The sequence below is a fragment of the Jatropha curcas genome, chromosome 4, assembly GCF_041381405.1.
Source record: "Jatropha curcas cultivar XTBG-Jc1 chromosome 4, XTBG_Jcur_1.0, whole genome shotgun sequence".
In the NCBI taxonomy this organism is placed as follows: domain Eukaryota; kingdom Viridiplantae; phylum Streptophyta; class Magnoliopsida; order Malpighiales; family Euphorbiaceae; genus Jatropha; species Jatropha curcas.
The window spans coordinates 14,140,123-14,149,955 of NC_143154.1; the positions used below are offsets into that span (position 1 = coordinate 14,140,123).

General features: G+C 36.2%; 1 non-coding gene across 1 annotated transcript; it reads right to left on the reverse strand.

Annotated features, from left to right (window-relative positions):
• Nucleotides 1-5,884: 5,884 nt before the first annotated feature.
• On the reverse strand, nucleotides 5,885-5,991 carry LOC119370946 (small nucleolar RNA R71). The gene has a single exon (XR_005178500.2). It is a non-coding gene; the product is annotated as a small nucleolar RNA R71 (small nucleolar RNA).
• Nucleotides 5,992-9,833: the final 3,842 nt, after the last annotated feature.

The window sequence follows — 9,833 nt, forward strand, 5'->3', positions numbered from 1 at the left end:
ATTGGTGGAAAATTTTTTCAGATAAGATGTGCATGCCATGTTTTAAATTTATGTGTACAAGATGGTTTAAAAATTCTTGAATCTTTTATTTCTCCAATTAAAAAAGCTATTTCATATTTATGGGGACATCCCCGAGTGATGAAAAGTTGGGCTAAATTTTGTAAGAAAAATAATAAAAGACGAAAACATTTTCCAAGGGATGTCCCAACTCATTGGAATTCAACATATGAATTATTAAACGAGTCTTTTTCTTATAAAGAATTATTATGCATTTTTGTTACTAATAATATTGAAGATATTAATTTATATCCACAAAATTGGGATATTTGTGCAAAAATTTTAGATATTTTAAAAATTTTTAATGATACTGATAGGTGTCAGTTTTATAGTATTTTTTAGTATAATTTTTAATTAGAATTTTAGTAAATTTTATCACTTTGATTTGTTTTTAATTCATTTTTAGTATAATTTTGTTCAAAGCTTCCTTGAATCATAACTGAAACGACCCGAAAATTTAATTTCATAGAATTTTCATTTAAAAACTAAATTTTTTATTTCAACCAATGAGATTATACCAGCTAGTATTTTATTATTGCTAAACTGGACCCGTAAACCAATTCGATATTTCAAAAACCAAACGAAAAACTCGAAAACCAAGCAAATTGAGCCAAATCATAGAATTAGACCAAACCGATTCGAATCGAACCGGAATGGTCTAGAAGCTTTAGAATTCTCCTTTCTTTTCTTTTCTTTTTTTTCTTTTCTTCTTCTTTCAACAGCGTCGACCTCATCCCTCCCCTCTCCTCCTCTCGTTTTTCCGACCGCCTGGAACCAGCGCCTCCTCGCCGTCGACTCCTTGCCGCAGCAACCCGGCCTTCCTTTCCCTTCTCTTCGTTTCCGTTTCTGGTGAGCACAAAAATCACAGCGAAGCTGGGACTTCAGCCCGATCGAGACAGTCGCGTCTCCGTCCTTCCCTCTGAGCAACTCCGATGACTATCTCCGACGAGGTAAGCTGCTTGTCATCCCAGTTCACTCCTTTAGAAATTATTTTGTATAGATTAGGCGATTTATTGAAGAATTGATCAAAATGGGACTTAGGGATTTAAGAATAAAAATTGGGATTTCATTAAATATTAACATAATTTGTAGTAGTTGGCTATAGAACTGAGTTCTATATGAAATTTGCTATGTCTTGGCGTAAGAGTTGCAAGATTTAGGAACCATGGTACCTCCGGCCACCGTAGACGGCGGTGACAGTGGTGGTTTCGGTGACCGGAGTTCCAAAGAGGCAGAATATTGCATTTTTCGGGTAGAGTATGAATATATAATTAGTTTTAACATCTGACATCAACTGATATTGATCTGTGGATTGACGTATATTTAGAAATTAAGCTTCAGGCTGAAAAATTAAGGAAGTCGATAAACAAGAACTATACGATCTTAGAAAGGTTTAATTAGCTAGTTAGCAAAGTAATTAAATTTGGTTAGTATTCAAAATAAGTTATATGGATGAATTTTATAATAATTAGGATGTTTTAGTTTCTATGAAGTTAATACTAATAAGGGTTAATATTATTAAGTAATATGTATTTGAATGTTAATTAAGGATTATTAGTGTAATTTGTTTTATATATGATATTGTTAATTGGATGATATGAGTTGCTTAGAATATAATATGTAAATTTGGGTAAAGTATGACTGGTCGTTCTTATAAGCAGCAGCTAAGGTGAAGCTAGTGCCATTGTATATAAGTTAATATGTTAATGAATGGTTTGATTGTAGACCTTGCCATAATGAGAAGAGAAATTATATTTCTATGCCAAGACAAAGGAAATTTATAAAGCCTATGTTTAGGAGTGAATCAAGTTACTTAGTAGATATATATGTTTTGAATTTTTATTTAGGTTAGCATTGATTTTTAGTGGCTAGTTTGGAATTTAACTTATCGATGCAAGTTTTATTTATAAAGTGTACATTTATTTGATAATTAGTTAAGAGGACAATTAATAAAATCATTGGAACATGTTGGAGGTTATTATAATTTGTAGATTTATTTAGTGAACGTTGACATACTTGTACTGAAAGGAGGATGGGACTTAAATTGTTGATTGCCCGACGGATGGGCTGTGTGCATTGATTGATGTATATATATAATATTGTGATATTTGAGCAGGCAAATAGTCCGATTTTTAGGGGAGGTGCTGCCGAAATTTCGATAGAACTTAGACTAGTTTTAAGTAATGACATAATTAATAAGTTTATTTAGATTAATTCTATAACTCAATAAATATTAAATAGAGTGCTCTAACTATTTAATTATTTTCATTATTATTCATTGAATTATTCAATTATTTATTTATTTCAATTATTATAATTTATTTTATTGTTTGTTTATTCTTAATATTATTTATTTATTTATTTAATTGCACTTGAGAATGGTTGTCTAGTTGTGCATTGCATTACGTTGTCCAATTGATTAATATGTCTGCATTCGATTGCAATGTTTGATTAATTGTGTTGTGATATTACTGTGCTTTGCTTGTGTGGAATTGGGATGAAGTGGGTCACCATGGGTTTGTGAGACTGTTTCTGTTATACGGATCCTGATTCTGATTTCTGTTATATTCTGATTTTGTTATATGGATCCCGATTCTGTTTCTGTTAGCCGGGTAAATGGGAGATCGGCGCCCCCGTGTGCACCTACCGTTACCGTTACTGTTAACCACGGGTTGGCTTCTCATTGTTGCGCACCGGACAGTCTAGATTTGATCGTAGCCCGCAGGGTGGCCTCCTGTTGTAAGCGCTTGATGATTTAGATTGGATGGAGACCACCGGGTTGCCTCCTGTTGGTATGAAAAAGAAAAGAGAGGATAGAAAACAATGAGAGGGCTGGTCAAGTGAGGATTAGACCGGTCGACCAGTATGGGGGATCGGCTCCCTGGTGCACATGTGAGAGGATGAGCCATGTGGGATGACGGCTCATCGGGGGTTCGGTGACTCCACTGACTAATTTCCACGTGATGTGATTATTTGAAGGTGATATTGTTTGTGAGTGCTGGTGACATGCCATTTGTGTGACTGGCTGCGTGAGCATATAACTAATCGGATGACTAGATTGATATATATTTACACATTTGTGTGAATGTGTGTGTTGTGCAATAATAGTTACTCCTTAGAAAGCTCACATATCTTGTTTAATTTTTCAGGAAGTAAGTTTCTCTTTAATTCGGTTAAGCTATGTTCCTTCGTCGCAGAGCTAGAAAGAAAATTTTCCTAGACCAATGATATTTTACTATGTATCTAGATGTATAAAAATCTATGTATATCTATTAGTTAGTGACTCCGCAGTTGTAGAATTTGTATACAATTAGTCGTGTATTAACATAGACAATATAATTATGTGAGCCCATATTAAAAATGTGGTGTATTGTTAATTGGGCCCAAACTGTGGAATGTTGTAGCTGATAATTTGGGCTGAGATTTAATAAAATCTTGAGATTTATTTTCCTATAAACATGGGCTGAGTGTTTAATATTATATTGAGATAGTAAATTTTTAGTGTTTCAGGCTTACTACGGGCCTCGGGGGCCTTAAGCTTACCTAGGCCCTAGTGCCGGTCTGGCCCATGGAATCGGGTCGTGACAATAACCCACTTCATCTGAAAGAAATTTGCAGGGTTTTGGCACAAAAAAGAGCATTACAAGGCAAAATACTCAGTCTCAAGCATGCCCATCCCGTGCTAAAAGGCACTCCCATGCTAAAAACTAAGGAAAATCAAGTGGAGAGTCAGGAGCGAGCACGCCCTATCTCATGCTAAATGGCATGCCCGTGCCCAAAAGAAACTCAGGGCGTGCTTGCCTAGCACGCCCATGATGAAATCTATCTTGGAAGGATAGAGACAAGCACGCCTTGCCCGTGCTAAATGGCACGCCCGTGCCACAAAGACTCACCTGAGCATATTGCATAGCACGACCCGTGCTCAACCATCCAGAGTTCTAGACTTGAGCACGCCCAAGCCGTGCTATATGGCATGCCCGTGCTATAAAGGCAGAGCTGACTTAAGCTAAAAACGCAAGCAAATCTTTTTCTCACATGGGCCTGCCTCGGATATTTTCCTAAACGTGCTAAGTAAGATCTAAACCTATTTAGGAAGAGAAAAGAGTCCTAACTAAGAAGAAATCCAAGGCCTAAACAGTCATGATCTCCTAAAGAAGATTTTGCATCTAAATAGGATTCTATTTCATAAACAGAGTCAGATTCTGCTATAGGAGGTCTATATAAAGAGAGGAGCTATTCATTGTGAGAGAGCTCGAAATTTAGCATTCTTCCTACATAGTTCTCTCTCTCAAGGATTTCAAGCATCCAAGATTTGTGCCAAGATTCAAGGAAGCCATCCACATAGCTGTTACCTAGTTTTTATCTCTAAACTCTTAATCTTATTTTTCTCTTTATTGTTCATCACTGATTATGAAGATTTATTCAAGAGTTATTGAGTTTTATTTAATTACTATGTCTAGCTAAACTCTTATACTAGGGATTTGATGTAACTTAGTTCGATTCCAATTTATAATATTAGATCTGTTTTTCATTGTTCTTGTTATAATTTGTTATTGAACTTAAAGCTCCCAGGCAAAGTTTCTCCCCTGGATTGAATTATTTCATTAATCACTATCGGGAGAAGGGTTTTTGATATGAAAAAGGTAATGAATTCCTTGAGAATAATAACTTGATGCAGAAGCTATATGGTTTGACTCAAGGGGGGTTTTCATAAGTTAATGACCTTAGGTTATGAATTCACAAAACAACCATAAAACTTAGTGATTTAATTTATGTTTGATTGCACTATTGGAAGATAGGTAATTAGACTAGATTAGAATAGCTAACAATACATCGGGAGAGCTTGTTAGTGATTTTAGGGTTGTTTCTCCTACTTGAACAATTAAAATCGATTAACAGACTAATGAGATAAATTGGATAGAATTAAGTGAAATCAAATTCCCTAGTAGTTTAAATCCTTGATTTCTTTTCACCTAAACTTTGTTGTTTGATCTCTTTCTATTTTATTTTCGAATTTACTTTCCTTATAACAAATCTCTCTTATTGTCATTTAAATAATAATAGGTTAACATAATTTTGGTACTTGATATACAATCCCTGTGGATACGATACTCTCTTACTCTATATTACTTGTTGCGATTTCGTACACTTGCGAAAATCACTGTCAAGTTTTTGGCGCCGTTGTCGGGGATTGGCATTATCAATATCAATACGAATTACCCTATTGTTAATTTAGACATTCTTTTGTTTATAATTTTCCTTTAAGGTTTTTTTTCAGGTGTTTATGCAAAGAAGATCAAGAAGGACTAAACCTCTAGTCTTTGATTCAGAAATTGAAAGAACTTATCGTAGGCACAACGCTGCAAGAAGAGCACATGAAATAAAACCCGAACAACAAGCAGACATGGCCAACGAAAATGAAAACGAAAACTTAATTGGACCTCCACTTCAACATCCGGCCCGTACCTTGTGAGACTACACAACACCTAATCTTAATGGGACAACCTCAAGCATTACAAGACCTAGAGTGGAAGCTAATAATTTTGAAATCAAACCCGCAATTATCCAAATGCTTTCCACCTCGATCCAATATGGGGGTTTGCCTAGTGAAGATTTTAATGCCCATATCACGAATTTCCTGGAAATTTATGATACTTTCAAACATAATGGTGTTTCCGAAGATGCAATTAAACTGAGACTTTTCCCTTTCACTCTTAGGGATAAAGCACGATCCTGGTTACAGTCATGTCCCACTGGAAGTTTCACAACATGGGAAGAATTAGCCCATAAATTCTTAGCAAAATTCTTTCCATCTTCAAAGACCACAAAACTGCGCAATGAGATAATGACATTTGCTCATCATGATCAAGAAAGCTTGTATGAAGCTTAGGAAAGATTCAAGGACTTGTTGAGAAAGTGCCCACATCACAGTTTGCCTAAATGGTTGCAGGTACAAACTTTCTATAATGCATTATCTCCTAATATCAAAATCACTTTAGATGCAGCTGCAGGTGGATCTTTTGAGAAGGGAATTGATGAGGCGTATGAATTAATAGAGATGGCAAGCAATAGCCATTACCAAAACAATTCCGAAAGGAAGAGAACTGCAGGAGTCTATGAAATAGACGCCATTACAGCACTTAATGCCAAGGTAGATAACATGGTGAGAAAATTGGACATGTTAACTACTAATCCTGTGAATTGTATTATGCAAGTTTGTGATAGGTGCAATGGACAACATGGGATTGGAGAATGCATGATAGACTCTTTGAATCCACAAACCTTGGAGCAATTAAACTATGTGATGAACCAAGGAAGGAAGAATTACCCATACTCCAACTCATATGATAATAGATTAAGGAACCATCCTAATCTGTCCTATGGTAATCCTAACATTGCCTTGAACGCACCACCAGGTTTCCTTTCTCAAGAAAAGAAATCTCATGATGATCTCCTCACTGCCCTTTCTAAATTGCATATGGATTTCATGAACGAAACCAGAGAAAATCATAAAATCCAGCAGGCGGCAATAAGAAATCTGAAGATTCAGCTAGGACAATTTGCAAACATGATGGCATCTCGACCTCAAGGTATGTTACTTAGCAACACTGAAAAGAATCCTAAAGAGCAGGTGCAGGCTATCACTTTGAGAAGCGGCAAACAACTAGAAGAGCCACCAAAGGAAGAAAAGGAAGTGGAAGAATAGAAAAAGATCCCCATCATTGACTTAGAAGAACAAGAAAAAGTAAAACCTTATGTTCCACCTGTCCCCTTCCCACAAAGGTTAAAGAAGGCACAAGATGACAAGAGCTTCCTAAAGTTTCTAGATGTATTCAAAATATTGCAAATTAACATTCTTTTTGCTGAAGCTCTTGCTCAAATGCCTAGCTATACGAAATTCCTAAAAGATATCCTGAGCAAGAAATGAAAAATCGATGATCAAGGAACGGTAATGTTAACTGAGGAGTGCAGTGCAATTATCCAAAATAAATTGGCTCCAAAGTTAAAGGATCTAGGAAGTTTTTCTATTCCTTGCAATATTGGTAATCTTGATTTTGAAAAAGCTTTGGTAGATTTAGGAGCTAGCATTAATCTGATGTCCTATGAAGTTTTTAAGATGCTAGGTATTGGAGAGCTCAAACCAACAAGGATGTCTCTACAATCAGCAGATTGGCTAGCATTAATCTGATGTCCTATGAAGTTTTAAGATGCTAGGTATGGGAGAGCTCAAACCAACAAGGATGTCTCTACAATCAGCAGATTGATCGATAAAATATCCTAAAGGAATTGTAGAAGACGTGCTTGTAAAGGTAGGTACATTCATCTTCCCTGTTGATTTTGTTATTCTTGACATTAAGAAGATAGGGAAGGACCTTTAATCCTTGGGAGACATTTTCTTACAACTGCAAGAGCATTAATTGATGTTTATGAAGGTAAATTAACCTTGAGGGTTGGACAGGAAGAAATTTTTTTTGATGTTCTTAAATCATGTAAACTTCCTATGGACTATAGTGATTGTTTTCGAATTGATGTTATTGATGAATGTGTGGAAAACACTTTGCATACTAAAGATGACATTAATGAATCAAGCATCATGAATGAGAAAGGAAGTGAACGTCCAAAACAAGAACCGAAACAACTTCCACCTCATTTAAAACATGCATTCTTAGGTGAGGATCATTCTTTTCCTGTTATTATTTCTTCTCACTTAATGCTTGATCAAGAGGAAAGGTTGTTGCTGTTGACGCATGATTTTATGCCCCCGCCTAACTCGGTGATGATATGAGGATAAGGGATAAGGAATCACAATCAACCAGAAGTGTTTGAACCAAAAATTGAATCAAACCGACCCAAAGGAGTCTGACCCACGTTAGGGTTGCGTCACGCAACTATCACCTGCGTGACGACACTCATAGTTCTGTCACGCAACTCTAACCAGGCTGACACCTCTGGCGCGTGCCTGTGCAATGGCCTGCACTGTTTGTATGGATACGCGGCAACTGTACGAAAAGTAAGCTGCGTCACGTAGCTCGCGGCTCCGTCACGCAGCTACTACCTGCGTGACGCAGCTTTGTTCTGTTGCCCTACCCATATAAATACAACATTTTGTCTTAAAAACAGGACTTTTCTCTCATTTTCTTTGGACTTCAACGTTTTAAGCAAAGGTTTTTGATTTACGGCTAGGGTTTCTTCCCCAAGAACTCAAGTGAGTAACCTTGAGGAAGATCAAGCCATTAGATACATAGATTTAAAATTAAAAAACACAAAAAAGAAACATAAGAAAAGAAAAAGAGAGAAAAGGAAAAAGAAACGTTTATTGTGCAAAACTTGATAACAAACACCTCTGGGCTCGTGAGGCAGTGTCCTTGAATCAATCAAAACGCATGCAATCCTCGAATCTGAGGGTTAGGTAATCACTTAAACCTTCTCTCTTCATTTTTAGTCTTTTATTTGTTAAAAAAATCTCATTTTCATAGTATTTCGTTAGTTTGTTATTGGTTAAACGTCATTTTGCCCATTTCTGAGCATTTCTGAGTTGTGTTGAACTATTGTTAACAAAAAGAAAACATAAAAAAGGGTAGTTTGAATGGTAGTTATGGACCAGAGCAGCTGCGTCACGCAGCTACTACCTGCGTGACGCAACTGTTCATGTCCAAAAGGCTTTAACCTAGATTGGACCACTCGCGTGATGCAACTGTTCATGCGCACAATCTTTATTTCGTTTTTATATTTGTTGTTTAATGTTACGTTTTCAATAAGTAGTTAATAAAACCGGGCATTTTAATAAGCCCACGCACAGTCGCGCCACGCAACTAAGAGTTCCGTCACGCGATTGTTCTTCGTAGAACAGCTGCGTGACGCAACTGTCTTAAAGTTCCAGGATAATAACTAAGAGTTCCGTCACGCGACTGTTCTTCATAGAACAGCTTCGTGACGCAACTGTCTTAAATTCCCAGAATATTTTTCTTATCTTATTTTAATTTCATGTCATTAAGTAAATGTTTAATGTTAACTCGGAAAATGATCAATAATGGGCAAATTGTGTTCTAATCAAATCAATTAATTTACTATGATTATAAGATTTTAGGATTTATTATTTATTGTTAAGTATATTATTAAATCTGGTTTGTGGCCCGCCTTTAACCATAAAGCAGGAGCGGGTCTTTTAATAATATTTGCTATATTGTGGATGGATGGTGAATGTGATGATTAATTTATTATGAATGCAATGAATGAACCTAATTGGGACGATTAATTAATTTTCCTCATAGGAACTCGGTTCGGTTTATTCGGGTTAGGTTTAATTAAATAATTTGGCTTTTCTAAAATAAAATCAATTAGAAATCGTAGGTTGAAAGAGGCCGGTTTTCCCGGTGTCGGCTTCCAATGGGCCGACGTACCCAATTCCCTTACCTAGAATCGTACTTGGTACGCCTGACCAATTTTTCAAATAATTGGCCTTAAATAAAAATTGGGTTTAAATGGAGTCATTTTTATAAAATAAAATTGGAAACGGTCCCATTTTCGAAATAATGGGTGGCGACCCAAAATAATTTATAAGACCGATTTATCGGCACTGCGTTCCCTAAAAGGTTTTAACACCATTTTCAATAAAAACAAATAAAAATAGTTTTCCGAGATCCTTTTCCGGGGTTTTAAGGGATCTCAACTCTCTCAAAAAATGTATGAATGGGGAGAGGGGCGAAAACAGTTGCAGGTTCTTCGAAAGCATAAGAAAACACTAGGGTGGTCAATTTCAGATCTGCAAGGGATAA